Raw genomic sequence first — 16,769 nt, 5'->3', positions numbered from 1 at the left:
GGAAAACCATGCAGTTCTGTGTGGGGAGGCAGTCCTGGGTGAATGTTGTGCCTGGGTGCATGTGATGGCCTACAGGAGCCTGATATTTGTACTGCTATTTATTTTTGTGAAGAAGCAATCATGCACTTGCAAATGAACCTACAACGGGACCCCATGTCCCTGTGGGACACAATGTTCCCAAAGACTTAAAAGAGGAGAATGACACTCAACTCTTCAGTGTTCAGAACATCAAGTATGAATCCCAGCAACTTGCAGACACAAGTCTGCTACAACTGGAAACCCAGGTAAATCAAAGTTGCTACAACTATTTGTACAGGATGAAACTTTTGGATGCCATCCTTGCCTCTGAGATCCCATTTCATGCTGAAGGCTGGCACCACCGTTCCTTAATGGGCAATAATTTCTGCTCCTCCTTGCTAGATCTGTGAAACACTATTACTCCTTTCAAAGTTGTATGGAAGACCCTCACGGATACCCTGCTGAATAGCCAGGCACTAGCCTGCTGTGAGACAGGGGTGTTTAGTTAGAGTGAGTACCTGTGCCATCAAGAGACCCTAAGTGAGCTGGCCACCATGGTCAAGGCAAGAATTGGGAACTTACCAGCACCAACCATCAGCTGGAGACCTCATTCCCCTGAAATCTCCCCAGCTACCCAGGTGACATAAGTCCCTCCCCTCCGGTCAGAAGAGCAAATGTGTCAAGAATTTCCTGGAATTGAGGAGCTTTATGTGGCATTTATACACAATGGAGTATTACTCAGCATTAAAAAATGACAAAATCATGGCATTTGCAGGGAAATGGATGGCATTAGAGCAGATTATGCTAAGTGAAGCTAGCCAATCCCTAAAAAACAAATGCCAAATGTCTTCTTTGATATAAGGAGAGCAACTAAGAACAGAGCAGGGAGGAAGAGCATGAGAAAAAGATTAACATTAAATAGGGACGAGAGGTGGGAGGGAAAGGGAGAGAGAAGGGAAACTGCATGGAAATGAAAGGAGACCCTCATCGTTATACAAAATTACATATAAGAGGAAGTGAGGGGAAAGGGAAAAAAAACAAGGGAGAGAAATGAAGTACAGTAGATGGGGTAGAGAGAGAAGATGGGAGGGGAGGGGAGGGGAGGGGGGGATAGTAGAGGATAGGAAAGGCAGCAGAATACAACAGACACTAGTATGGCACTATGTAAAAACGTGGATGTGTAACCGATGTGATTCTGCAATCTGTATACGGGGTAAAAATGGGAGTTCATAACCCACTTGAATCAAATGTATGAAATATAATATGTCAAGAGCTTTGTAATGTTTTGAACAACCAATAATAAAAAAAGAAAGAAATAAACAACAACAAAAAAAGGATGCCTATAACACATTGGAGAGCACTTTGATGGAGCTGAAGGACTCTCACTGCAGACTGAGCCAGACAGATGTGATATACGAGGTAGGCTACCTGCTAGGCAGCTCTCAAGAAATCTGGCTCAGTAGACCCAAACTGTGTTAGACAAAGCTCCTGTTGTGTCCAGGGTTCTTAGAGCTTGTGTATAAAAGGTCATTCTCCAACCCTTTCTTATAGGTTTTTTTAAGAACATCAGCTACGATTTTATTTCTCCCCAGTAGCATTTTTTTTTCTGGATTTGAATTCATATGTCATTCTTGTTTCTATCAAAGCTTCCTTAAACAAAAACTTGTTTTTGGCCATAGTTCCCCTACTCGGTTCTAGACCATTTAATCCCAAAGAGTAGAAGTAAGGTGTCTTCCCCATTGTACTCAATCCATTGGTAACCTCTGGGTTTAGGTTGTCTCAGAGTTGTTTGGTGGAAAAGGCAGACAGGAACTGGGGCTGCAGGCAGTGAGGAAGTGTGTGTTATGTGCAACAACTTACCCTGGCACTCCACTTAAACCAAGATGTGTTGAAACTTTAACACAACTTGCCTCATATGCAAGGATCTGCCCTTCTACCTCCATTCAATCTTCTTGTGAATACACTGAATAAAAGAGAATGTTCTGATACCTGATATGATCTATTCCAACATACAAGATGGTATACAGGAATGGTTTTCCCTAATAAGGCAGTGTACTGGTCTGACTTTAGTTGTTGAATAAAATGAACTATTAAAAAGCAACAACACAGGGCTGGGATTGTGGCTCAGCAGTAGAGCGCTTGCCTAGAGCAGGTGGGACCCGGGTTCTATCCTCAGCACCACATAAAAATAAAGGCATTCTGTTGTGTCCATCTATACCTAAAAAATAAATATTAAAAAAATGCAGCAATACAGAAATTAAGTTGATGAAAAAGAAAAAGAGATTTTACCTATTAACTAACAAATGCCAATAACATAAGTGGAAACTTTTGGGGGTGGGGGGAGAAGACTGCTATCTTAGTAGATTCTACCCAAGAAATCAGAAATTTAGGAAATGAGGCCATCTTTTAAAATGCTTTAAAATGTTTTTTAAAATTTGAAAATAGGTTCTGCCTTTTCTTTTTTAAAGACAAACCCTTGGGAGTTTTAATTCTATTTTGTACTTGCCCTATGGGGCCTCCACTGCTTTTCTATGGGAGACACTCTTAATTTAACAGATGAGAATATTTTGAAAACAAAACAAAACAAAATAAAAGGGAAATTTGACAATAGGTAATTATTAGTTAAAGATAGAAAAATCTAGGTTTCAAAACTACGCAAATGATATTAATATTATTGTTAGTATTAATTTTTTTAAAAAAGGTTAGTACTACACTGATAAATACAGAACAATGGGCTTACTCTGACAGCAAGAGATGCAGCAAGCATACAAAAACCCTAAGGCTTTTGAACCTTTCATGAAATAAGATGGAAGAGGGATGGGGTACAGCTGTTACAGAATGAGAATAAGTAGTCATCTAATTAACAAGCATAAACTGGCAATGAAGAAATGTAGGATGTAATTTGAGATCTGAGAGTCGAGAGATGACCTGGAGCAGGATGACAGCAGTGGAAATGATGAGAAGTGGTAGGATTTGGACATGTTTGAAAATACATATGAAAGAACTTTAACCAACTGAGTGTAGAGTAAGTGGTGGTTTCTGCTTCAATGGTGATGCCATTTACTGGTATGAGAGAAACTAGACAAGGTACAAGTATTCATTTCTGTACCACTTTGGGTAAGGATGCCTAAGAAGTTCAATTGAAGACAGCAAAGAGCCAGTTTGACATATTAATTCTTCTCTGGAGATCAGGGGGTACAGGCAAGAGATATAAAAATATGAGGCAACAGCATATAGATGGCAGTTACATCCATGAAATAGAATAAGAACTTTTTCTTAATTTTATTGCTGCTTAGCTCCAAATTCACTATTTTAATCCCATTATTTTTTACTGAAACTGAATCCTATAAACATTTTTCCCTTGCCAACTGATTTGATTTGTGCTAGTAAAGGTACTAGAGGGACAGTGCAAGGCCAAAGCAGAAGGAAGGAACTTTGCTTCCTTCTGGTGTCTAGACATTAGCAGATTAATGTTTTTTTTTTTTTCCTACCATTATAACAAAGGATTTCCTAGACCAGTTGTGACACATGTCCTCTGGCAAATTTCTTTACCACTGGTAGGTGGTTCAGGGTCCTGTGGCATGCATGCACTCTCCACAGAGAGTGGTATAGGAGTTTGATCTTCAAGTTCATTAGCCTTAAATATAGTAGCTGCTTTCTGCAGTTGCTCCTTATACATCTCTTAAAATATTTTTAAGCCTTCTACTAGTTAACCACCTTATATTAGTTAACACATCATAGTCTTTGGGCTTGAGCACAGTGCTGAGTCCTTACCAGTAGGAAACGGGATGCTGATAATCCAAGGCATGCACTGGTGTCACAATTAATCAAGTTACTAATCCTGCCGTTGACTGTAATAAACTACCTATTAAAGTTAATGCCTTGGAAGCCCAAGAGGCTGCTGCCCTTGACCACTATAATAATGATGACTACAAAGACAAGTAAAAAGACAGTGTTGTGAAACAGATTCCTCTGACTGCATGAAGAATCTACAGAAAGACGTAACGAGCTCAGGTCCTTAAATTCCTAGCATGAATTGCAGTCTGAGAAAGCTTCCACAGCGAGTATAAAAGAATACCTGACATTATAGTCACTAAAATCTAAACACAAATTTCACTGTCTGCAGATATAGAATGTCAACTGAATTATACAGCTTCACTAAATTTCTTGTATGAAAATTAGGGAGCCAGTGCAACCCTTATGGAAAGCAGTTTGGTTGTGATTAAAAAAACCTATAAAAAATGAGAGGGTGGGCCAAACTTGATCCATAAGTTGATGCTTGTTGTAAAGGAATAAATCTAAAAGCTTAGGAAGGTAGGAAGTTGCTGCTCCTTTTTTTTCAGTGTTGGGGATCAAACCCAGGGCCTCAAAAAACTTGGAATGGAACCACCATTTGACCCAGCTATTCCACTCCTCAGTTTATACCAAAACAACTTAAAAATCAGCACACTACAGTGATGCAGCCACATCAATGTTTATAGCAACTCAACTTACAATAGTTAAACTATGGAGCTAACCTAGGTGCCCTTCAACAGATGAATGGATAAAGAAAATGTGGTATATAGACACAATGGAATATTACTCAGCCCTAAAGAATAATGAAATTATGGCATTCTTAGGTAAATGAATTGAACTGGAGAATATTATGCTAAGAAAAATAAGCCAATCCCCAAAAGCAAAGAATGGATGTTTTCTCTGATAAACAGATGCCAATCCATAATGGGGGAGGGTTGGGAAAAATAGAGGTACTTTGGATTAGGCAGAGAGGAGTGAAGGGAGGGGAGGAGACATGGGGGTAAGAAGGATAGTGGAATGAATTGAACATTACTACCAAATGTACATATGATTACACAAACAGCATGATTCTACATCATGTACAACCAGAGGAATGAGAAGTATACTCCATTTTATGTATGATGTGTCAAAATGCATTCTACTGTCATGTATAACTAATTAGAACAAAATTTTAAAAAAGAAATAAAATTAGGGCACCAAAAGGGCACATCTCGTTGGACTTAAACAAAGGTGAGATCTCAAACTTCTGTTTTTCTGAGTCTCACCTGCTTTCTTTCCCTGTGTTTAAGAAGTCTGACCTTTTGGGGCAATTGCCTTGCAAAGGAATGCTCATCTTTCTGAAGAACTAGCATAACTACCCGTTGCCACTAGACTCATAATTTGGGTCAAATCTCAGCATGCTGTAGGGCAGAGATGAGTAAATTTTTATTAAAGGAATAGACAGTACATGTTTTCAGTTTTGCAGGCCATATAATATCGGTCATAGCTACTCAACTCTGTTACTGTACTGTAGTGCAAAACCAGCTCCAGACAACACATAAGTAAATGGGCATGGTTGTGATAAAAAAAAAAACTATAAAAATGAGAGGGTGGGTCAAACTTGATCCATAAGTTGATGCTTGTTGTAAAGGAATGAATCTAAAAGCTTAGGAAGGAAGAAAGTTGCTGCTTCTTTTTTTTTTTTTTTCAGTGTTGGGGATCAAACCCAAGGCCTCATGCATGCCAGGCAAGTGCTCTACCACTAAGCTACATCAACAGCACAGGGAGGTATGAATGTTAAAGCAGATTTTTCATTAGCAACCTCATACCCACCCACCCACCAACTATATCTACCCCTTCCCCTAAAGTCTAGAAATAGTTCCTTCACTAAGGCAATGACATATTAAGGGCAGCACCTGCATCTTAGCAAGCCCTGTAACTGTTCTTCTATGTAGGTCAGGAATGATCATAGGAGAGGTTGCCATTGATATGGGCTCCCTGATTCAACAGGAACCTTGAAGAAGCAGAGGCCAAGTGGCAGCTCTTAATCACTAAAGCCAAAATAGATTCTTTTACAGAAAAGGATGGGAGGAATGTACTGATAATCAGAATACTTTAGTCTGTAGGGATTTCTGTTGATGGCTAATTAAGCACATTTCTGTATGAATGAAATAGGTAGGCTACCAGATTAACAATTTATTTAACAGAAGAAACTTCAGATGTGGTGGCTAAAAACCTGACTTAAATTCCCACAATGGAGAACCATAGATTCTTAACCAGTTTTCAGACCTAAGCCAATGTTTATACAAGGAGCCCCTTACTGAGGGGGAGGCTAGAATCCAGTAGAACTATCATAAATATATGACACATATCTTCTCCCAAGGGAACTGTGGCCACTTAAGAGAATGGCCGCAAATTGGAAAAAGAAAATATCCAAAGTTTCAAGGATTACTACACATAAAATCTGAATTGATTCTAATTTTTAGGACACAAAATGATGTTATTTTCTACCATTGTGAAAGATTATGGGGATCATATATAATAGATGAAATCTTAGGTCAAGTTTGAATCACAGTAGGACCCACCCAATTCCTAAATTACAATACTTGGCAACTGGTAGACTCTTCCATGCTACTGTTATAATCCATGGGCTAAAGGTCACTATGATACAAAGAACTGGGTGGAAGCCTCTGGAGATTCCCTTCTCTACCAAGACGATAAACCAGAAGCAAAATATTGAGCCCAAGAATTATAAAAATCAGTAACACTATCAAATACTTGAAATATGCAGGAGTAGGGATATCTATCATATCATGTAAAATTGCCTGTTGGGTCTATATTAAAATTAGATGAATTTTAGATAATAACTGAATAATAAATTTAATCAGGTAGTGACTCCAATTGAAACTGATCCTCCAGATGTACCATCTTTACTGGAACAAATTAATGCAGCTCCTAACATTTGGTGTGCAGTCATTGCTACTAGACTCATTGCCTTGGTTAATGCTTTTTTTCTCCTTACCAATTTGAAAGGACCACCAAAAGCAGTTTGCTTTTACCTGGCTTGTACCTGAGTATACCTTCAAAGCCTTGCCTCAGGGTTATTTCAACTCTCCTGTTCTCTGCCATAATATAGTCCACAGAGATCCTGAGGGTCTTGACATTTCACAAAACATCTCAATGGTCCACTACATTGATGACATTATGCTGAATGGATCTGGGAAGCAGGAAGCAACAAGTACTTTAGATGCCTTAGTAAGACATGTGAATCAAGAAAGTGGCTGATAATAACTCAGCCACCTAGGCACCAGCCACATCAGTGATGTGTCTGATGTCTATTGGTCTGGAGTATGTCAAGATATTCCCTCCAAGGTAAAAGACAAGTTGCTGTACCTCCCATCACCTATCACATGAACAAAAGGAGCAAAACACTCTGTTAGCCTCATGGAAGCAACATATACTACATTTCAGAGAAGCTGCTTCTACCCACCTAACAAATAATTTTGCAAGTCACTGAAAGGCTTCCAGCTTGCAGTGAGCACCAGAGCAAAAGAAGGAAAGCTGATTTTTCACTTGGGAAGAATGAGCCAGCAGATCCAATGACACTCAAAGTATATGTGGTACATAAGGATGCTATATGGAGCCACTAGAAAGCTACCCAAGGAAAATCATATTGAAGAACCACAGGATCCGAGAGCAAATTCCATGCTCTCCTTTACAGATAATTATTTTCCTTTTGAGAAGTAGCTTCTAGATTGCTACTAGACCTTGTCAGAGAGTAAATGCCTATGTCACTATGTATCCTATACTTCCAATCATGAATTGGAAGTACATGAGCAATCAAGCCATGGTTTGAGTGTGCACAGTGGCAATATATCAAGTGAAAATGATATACAACTAGTCTTTTTTCTTATTTGTCCTAATTGTTTGTTTGTGTGTGTGTGTGTGTGTGTGTCAGTGCTGGGGATAGAACCAAGGGCCCTGTGCATGTGAGGCAAGCACTCTACCAACTAAGCTATATCCCCAGCCCTTTTTTGCTGTTGTTCTAATTAGTTATACATGACAGCAGAATGCATTTAGATTCATTGTACACATATGGAGCACAACTTTTATCTGGTTGTACACGATGTTGAGTTGCACCATATTTGCAGTCATACATGTACATAGGGTAATGATGTCCATATCATTCCACCATGTTTCCTACCCCATGTGCCCTCCTCTCCCTATTCTCCCCTTTGCTTAATTAAAGTTCCTCCATTCTTCTCCTACCCCCCATTATAGATCAGCAACCACTTATCACAGAGAACACTGGGCCTTTGGTTTTTTTGGGATTGGGCTTACTTCATTTAGAATGATATTCTCCAACTCCATCCATTTACCCGCAAATGCCATAATTTTATTCTCTTTTGATGCAGAATAATATTTCACTGTGTATATGTACCACAGTTTTTTTTCATACATTCATCTATTGAAGGACATCTAGGTTGGTTCCATAGTTTAGCTATTGTGAATTGAGCTGCTATAAACATTGATGTGGCTGCATCACTATAGTATGCTGATTTTAAGTCCTTTGGGTATAGACTGAGGAATGGGATAGCTGGGTCTAATGGTGGTTCCATTTCAAGTTTTTAAAGGAATCTCCATATTGCCTTCCAGAGTGGTTGCATCAATTTGCAGTGCCACCAGCTATGTATGAGTGTACCTTTTTCCCCACACCCTTGCCAACAATTATTGCTTGTATGCTTGATAACTGCCATTCTGAATGGAGTGAGATGAAATCTTAGTTTTGATTTCTATTTCTCTTTTTTTATTAAATTATTTATTCTAATTTGTTATATATGATGGCAAAATGCAATTCATTTCATATTACACATATAGAGCACAATTTTTCAAGTCAATACACAAAGTATTTTCACACCTTTTGTGTCTTCATACATGTGCTTAGGATGTCTAACTCATTCCACCATCATTCCTACCCTCTTGCCCCTACCCCACTTCTCCCTCCCCTTTGCCCTATCTAAAGTTCCTCCATTCCTCCCATGCTCCCCTTCAATTGCCATTATGAGTCAGCACCCTCATATCAAGAAAACATTCAACCTTTGGTTTTCGGGGATTGGTTTACTTCACTTATTATTATATTCTCCAACTCCATCCATTTACCTGCAAATGCCATGATTTTATTCTTTTTTAATGCTGAGTAATGTTCCATTGTGTATATATACCAAAGTTTCCCTATCCATTCATCTACTGAAAGGTATCTGGGTTGGTTCCACAATTTAGCTATTATGAATTGTGCTGCTATAAACATTGATATGGCTGTGCCCCTATAGTATACTGTTTTAATGTTGTTTAGGTATAAGTTGAGGAGTGGGATAGCCAGATCAAATGGTAGTTCCATTCCAAGTTTTCCAAGGAATCTCCATACTGCTTTTCATATTGGCTGCACTAATTTGCAGTCCCACCAGCAATGTATGAGTGTGCCTTTTCCCCCACATCCTCACCGACACACACTGTTGTTCGTATTCTTGAGAGGTGCCATTCTGACTGAATGAATATTTTTTTCATATGTTTGTTGATCAATTGTATATATTATTCTGAGAAGTGTCTGTTCAGTTCCTTAGCCCACTTATTGACTGGGTAATTATTATTTTTTTTTTGGTGTTACATTTTTTGAGTTCTTTATATATCCTGGAAATTAGTGCTCTATCTGATGTGCACATAGTAAAGATGTTCTCCTGCTCTGTGGACTCTCTCTTCACATTCTTGATTAATTCCTTTTCCAAAAAGAAGCTCTTTAGTTTGAACCCATCTCATTTATTAATTCTTGGTTTTATTTCTTGCACTTTAGGATCTGGTTAAGGAAATCAGGATCTAACTGACATGGTAAAGAACTGGGCCTACTTTTTCTTCTATTAGGCACAGGTTCTCTGGTATAATTCCTAGGTCCTTGATCCACATTGAGTTTTGTGCACGGTGAGAGATAGTAATTTAATTTCACTTTGCTGCATGTGGATTTCCAATTTTCCCAGCACCATTTGTTGAAGATGCTATCTTTTCACCACTGTATGTTTTGGGCACCTTTGTCTAGTATGAGATAACTGTATTTATGTGGGTTTGTTTCTGGTCTTTTATTCTTTACCATTGGACTACATGTCTTTTTTGGGGCCAATATGATGCCATTTGTTACTATAGCTCTGTAATATAGTTTAAGGTATGGTATTATGATGCCTCCTGCTTCACTCTTCTTGCTAAGGATTTCTTTGTCTATTCTGGGTCTCTTATTTTTCCAAATGATTTTCATGATTGTTTTTTCTATTTCTATGAAGAATGTTGCTGGTATTTTAATTGGAATTGCATTAAATCTGTATAATGCTTTTGGTAGTATGGCCAGTTTGACAATATTAATTCTTCCTATCCAAGACATGGGAAATCTTTCCATCTTCTAAGGTCTTCTTCAATTTCTTTCTTTAGTGTTCTTCATTGTACAGGTATTTCACCTCTTTTGTTAGATTGATTCCCAAGTTTTTTTTTTTTTGAGGCTGTTGTGAGTGGGGTAGTTTTCCTAATTTCTCTTTCTAAGGGTTCAGCACTGATGTATAACAATGCATTTGATTTATGGGTATTGATTTTATATCCTGCTACTTTGCTGAATTCATTTATTAATTCTAGAAGTTTTCTGGTGGAGTTTTTTTGGATCCTCAAAGTATAGAATCATATTGTCGGCAAATAGTGATATTTGAGTTCTTCTTTTCCTATGCATATCCCTTTAGTTTCTTTTATTTGTCTAATTGCTCTGGATAGTTTTTCAAGGAGTATGTTGAATAGGAGTGGTGAGACAGGGCATCCCTGTCTTGTTCTAGTTCTTGGAGAATGCTCCCAATTTAGAATGATGTTGGCCTTGGGCTTAGCATAGACATCTTTTACAATGTTGAGGTATATTCCTACTATCCCTAGTTTTTCTAGTGTTTTGAACATGAAAGGGTATTGTATTTTATATCAAATGATTTTTCTGCATCTATTGAAATCATATGATTTTTATCTTTAAGTCTAAGATGTGATGAATTATGTTTATTGATTTATGTATGTTGAACCAACCTTGCATCCTGGGATGAACCCCATTGGAACATGAGATTTTCCTGAATTTTATTGAGAATTTTTGCAACTATGTTCATCAAGGATATTGGTTGGAAGTTTTCTTTCCTTGATGTGTCTTTGTCTGATTTTGGTATCAGGTTGATGCTAGCCTCATAGAATGAGTTTGGAAGGGTTCCCTCCTTTTCTGTTTCATGGGATAATTTGAGGAGTATTGGTATTAATTCTTCTTTGAAGGTCTTGTAGAACTCAGCTGAGATTCTGACTGGTCCCAGACTTTTCTTAGTTGTTAGGCTTTTTTTAAAAAAAATATTTTTTAGTGTTTACGGATCTTTATTTTATTCATTTATTTATATGCAGTACTGAGAATTGAACATGTGAGGCAAGCACTCTACCACTGAGCCACAACCCCAGCCCAGTTGGTAGGCTTTTGATACTGTCTTCTATTTCATTGCTTGAAACTGATCTATTTAAGTTGTGTATGTTCTCCCTATTCAGGATGGCCAGATCATATTTTCAAGAAATTTGTTAGTGTCTTCAATATTTTCTATTTTATTGGAGTATAAATTTTCAGAATAGTATCTACTTATCTTCTGTATTTCAACAGTATCTGTTGTGATATTTCCATTTTCCTCACAAATTTTAGTAATTTGAATTTTCTCTCTCTTTCTTTTCGTTAGAATGACTAAGGGGTTGTCAATTTTATTCATTTTTTCAAAGAAAAAAGCTTTTTATTTTGTCATTTTTTTCAATTGTTTCAATTTCATTGATTTCAGCCCTGATTTTAATTATTTCCTGTCTTCTACTGCTTTTAGTGTTGATTTGATCTTCTTTTTCTGGTGCCTTGAGCTGTAATGTCAAGTCATTTAAATGTTGACTTTTTCTTTTTTAATGAATGAGCTTAGTGAAATGAACTTTCCTCTTAGCACTGCCTTTATAGTCAAAGATTAGTCTTGGAAAGATCTGGAAGTTGTAAGTAATGTATGTAAACAGGTGGCTCAAAACCCTTTGACAATTTCTGCTACAATGCCGTATCCTTCTCTCAATCTATACCTATGGTCTCATGGATGTTCCTTATGATCAATTCACTGTGGAAGAAAAAATTTGAGCCACACTTATATTTCTCTATATATTGGCACCCATAAGAAAGCACTACAACCTTGCTTGGAGATGACCCTGAAGGATAGAAGTGAAGGTAAAACCTCCCAGTGAGCAGCACTTCAAGCACTACATCTAGTTTTTCACTTTGCAGTCAGAGATAACAAGATGTGCAGATTTGTATTGATTCATTTGTATTTGCTAACAGATTGGATTAACAGTTAGGGACTTGGAAGAAACAGGAGTGTTAAGATTCGACACAAGGAAATCTGGAAAATAGAAGGATAAAGATCTCAGAGAGGGCATAGGCAGTGAAATTTTTTGTATCCAAAGAAATACTTACCAAAGGAATCCACTACAGAGAATGCTGTTAATAGTAAAACACACAAAGTGATATGCTCTAAGGATATCAGTCAGCCTCTTTTCCTAGTCACTTAGCACTTGCTCAGTGGGCTGATGTTGGCAAAGATAGAGCTTGAGCTAAAAAATATGGGCTTCTCCTTACCAAAGCTGATCTTACTGTGCAGTGTATAATCTGTTAATAGCAAAGACCAATGGAACTCATAATAGGGATACAAATCAGTTACTTGGTAACATGTTGATTATATTGGATCACTTCCATTATGGAAGGGGCAAGGATTTATACTCACAGGAGTAGACATGAATTCTGGATTTGCCTTCTGCCTGTAATGCTTCTGCTTGCTCCACCATCCGTGAAAGTCCTTAAATCATCATCACAGTATTCCATACTTTGATCAAGGAACTCATTGCACAGTGAAGGATGTATAGGATTAGTCTTATGTCCATGTATTTATCTGTTTTTATCACAGATAAAGATGCTAACAGAAAGTCAAATGGCTTACTGAAGACTAATTTACCACCACTTGGGAAATAATACCCCAAAAGACTGGGGTTCTGTCTTTATAGGCTTCAGTATAAGCTTTGAATGATAAGCTACTATATGGTGCTATGTACCTCACTGCCAGAATACATGCATCTGGACATTCAGTGGTTCTTCTATTATATCTAGTAACCAACTTGTATAATTTTGTTTCACATTGTAGAAACTCTGAGTGGTGATGATTTATAGCCTAAGTTCCCAAGCGCCAGAGGAATGCTTCTACCAGACGACATAAGAATGGTTCCACTGAATTGAAAGATGAGACTGCCATCTGGCCATGGTGAGCTCCTTATGCCACTAAACCAACAGGAAGAGAAAGGGGTTATTACAGTTCTGGCTACAGTGATGTATCAGGGGAAACTGAGTAATTGCTATACAAAGAAGGCAAAGAGTACTATGTCTGAAACTTAGGGGATCTTTTGGGATGCCTGTTAGTCCTTCCATGATCAATGGTAAAGATGGAAAATGATAGCAACCATGAATAAAAGGTAGAGTTATTAAGATTTCAGATGCTTCAGTAATAAAGGTTTGGGTCTCCCCACCAGCTAAATAATGTCAAGAACGTGAAGTTCTGGCTATGGACAAAGAAACTACAGAATAGGTACTGTAAGAAAGAGGTTATTGATATCAACTACAGCTTTATGACCAACTACAGAAACAAGGAGCAGAGCAACGTTGTATAAATGTTTATATATATATACACACACACACATATACACACATATATGTATGTGTGTGTGTATATATGTATATGGTATATATATATATATACACATACTTAGTGTGTATGTGTGTGTATATATATACACACACACATGCACTATTTAGTTTTTTCCTTAATATTTCATAACATTCGTTAGAAGTTAGCTTCACAATTTATTCTTTTTTCTTGTAGTACTAAGGATTGAACCCAGTGATACTCTGAGCTATATCCTCAGCCCTTTTTATTTTTTATTTTGAGACAAGATCTCACTAAATTGTGGAGGATGGCTTCTAACTTGTGATCCTTCCACCTCAGTCTCCTGAGGGTCACTGGGATTATAAGTATGCACCACTGCACCCAGTTTTATAATTATTCTTTTTTTTAATTTTTTAAAGATGTTGATAGACATTTATTTCATTCATTTATTTATGTGGCACTGAGAATTGAACCCAGTGCCTCACACATGCTAGGCAAGCACTCTACCACTGAGCCACAACCCCAACCTACAATTATTCTCAATGCAATAGAATATTCAGTAAGATTCTGACTAAATTTGACAGTAATTACTGCAGTAATCAATGGATATAAAGACTGCTGGGACTATATGTCTTCTCTATTTGAGGAACATGTGAGAACTTCTTCACTTGAACCAAGGGTAACTGCATCTCTGGCTAAAAACATAACGTTGGTTCTGTGAATGTACTGAAGATCAAATGTGTGTAGAAAGGAGCATGTGGATGCTGATTAGCCAAAAGGGCAGACTGTGCCAGTAACTAATTTATTGATGCTCAGTTCCAATTTTACTATTTGGACCTCATAGACTGTTTTGCTTTTGCCTGCTGACTGATACTAAATTTGGCCAGTAGAGGGTGCTAGAGAGACACTATAAAGTCCAAACTGGAGAAGGTGACTCCCTCTTATTTCTGTGCTGCTTTACATACATTGCCAGGATACTGGTGTGTAGGAAGCCTGCTAGCAATATTCACAGTGGAATCTTCATTTGAGTTCTCCAGAAAGTTTCTCCACCATGACAGTAATGGTCCTAATGACTCAGTTACAATTTGCAGCCTCCAGCAAGATTCTCCACCAACACAGCAGAGTCCTCACAGTTCAGTGGCCTTTGCCCTATGTTAAACTCTTCACCAACCAAGTGGTCCTGCCCATTCAGCTCTGGTCTGTACCCCCAGCAGGCTTCTTCACCATATACAGACTGAGCCTTCTGGTGACGGCCACACCCTTTCCAAAAAGGTCTGAATATTCTTTAAATTCTTTGTTTGCTCTTCCTCAGCCTAAAGGTAGAAGTTGCTTTCTATGAGAGCTACCTCTACAGCCTTTTTACAGTAGTTACCACCTTTTATTAGTTAATAATACTTTTTTAAAAATAAATTTACCCTTTGAAATGAGTAATGTAGTTTCTGTCTTCTAACTAGGCAGAAACTTTTCTAATCTCTAAAGTGTGATTGTACATATGGAGGGGAAAAAAGGCTAGGGGAAGACCGGAAAATTCACCAAGAGAGCAAAAAGAAGAAGCAGAGCCAGCAAAGGGAATAAGTTAGGAGCCAGTGAAATAGACGGGGAAACAAAGGTATGCATGAGTTCCAGAGAAAAATGAAAGAAGAAATGATCGCTTATATCAGAAACTGCTATGAGGTTAAGTAAGGTGAAGACCAACCAAGAGACTGGCAGGAAGTTCAATAGACAAATAGAGATAAAAGCCTAAGTGGAGTGGCTTGTGGAACAACTATTTTGAAGAGTTCTGCTTCAAAGGAGAAGCAGAGAAACAGAATAATACTGAGATCAATCATCACAGTTGCATGTTTTATTCAATTCTTATTCTGCTGGTTGGGTGCGGATAAAGAACAGGTAGAAAGTTGAGTTAAAGCAAGATTAGCATAGCAGGTATTCTTTTATAGCTGAGCTCATTAAAAAATAAGGAAAACTCCCCAGGGATGAAAAATAGAAGGGCATCAGGAATGGTGGTACATGCCTATAATCCCAGCTACTTGGGAGGCTGAGACCAGAGGATTACAAGTCTGAGGTCAGCTTGGGCAGCTTAGTGAGACCCTATCCCAAACTAAAAGAAAAAGGGCTAGGGATGTAGATCAGTACTACAATCCTCTTGCAAGTTCTAGGGAAGAATCCTTCCTTGACTCTCTATAGCTTCTGGTGGTTCCCAACAATACTTGGTATGCCTTGGCTTACAGACACATTATTCCAGTCTGTGAGTCTATCACCATACTGTGTTTCTCATATGTATCTATATGACTATGTCTTCACAGTCATTAACTGTAATGGCCATTCTAATCTTATGTGACCTCATCTTAACTTGATTATATCTAAGGAAACCCTATTTACAAATAAGGGCAACTATTGGGAGTTAGGACTTCAACCTAACTTATTCAGGGACATAATTCAACTCACAACAAATGCAACAGCAAAGAGCTATAATTTCCTTCTATAAATCATAAATCTAAATACGATGAAAAATCAAACTGCATTCTTTTAAATAAACATTGCTTTGCTATCAAGAAAAGGGCTATAGTCCCCACATAAAAAAGTTATTTAAAAAGATATTCTCAAAGCTATCAAATAAGAGATGGTATTATTTGATGACAAAAAAAGTCAGAGGATGCAGTGCTGTGGTACACTCTTGTGGTCCCACTTACCCCAGAGGCTGAGATAGGAGGAGAGGCAAGACTGGGCAACATAGCAAAATTTCATCTCAAAAACAGGGGTTTCTTTAAAAAAGAAAGAAAAAGCCAGGGGAAATTTAGAATGGAATATATTTATCATTATACTGTACTCAAACAAATATATAATGTACTCAGCAAGCACCTTTTAGATATCTGAGGAAATTTACACAAAATTAATTACTTTTGCAACTCTATGACAATGTCATTAACAAATATCTTCCAAATTCTCTAGTTTATTGAAGTATAAATTTTCAAATTAGTTTCTAATGATTCTCTGGATTTTTTTTTTCTGTGGTAGTATCTCCTTTTTCAACTCTTAATTTTATTGATTTGGGTTTTCTCTCGCTTTTGTTTAGTTAAGGATTTATCAATCTTTTTTTTTTTTTTTTTGTACTGGGGATCGAACTTAGAGGCACTCAACCACTGAGTCACATCCCCCACCCTGCTTTGTATTTTATTTATATACAGTCTCATTGAGTTGCCTAGCACT

General features: G+C 37.7%; 1 protein-coding gene and 1 pseudogene across 1 annotated transcript in view; one reads left to right on the top strand and one right to left on the bottom strand.

Moving 5' to 3' along the window:
* Eml5 (EMAP like 5) overlaps positions 1-16,769 on the bottom strand; it is a 182,690-nt gene that overhangs the window by 54,656 nt on the left and 111,265 nt on the right. The gene's annotated exons all lie outside the window — the stretch shown is intronic.
* On the top strand, positions 65-7,077 carry LOC114089592 (protein C1orf43 homolog pseudogene; annotated as a pseudogene).

This window comes from Marmota flaviventris, chromosome 2 (assembly GCF_047511675.1).
Source record: "Marmota flaviventris isolate mMarFla1 chromosome 2, mMarFla1.hap1, whole genome shotgun sequence".
Taxonomy (NCBI): domain Eukaryota; kingdom Metazoa; phylum Chordata; class Mammalia; order Rodentia; family Sciuridae; genus Marmota; species Marmota flaviventris.
This window is presented reverse-complemented; position numbering and strand designations above follow the sequence as displayed.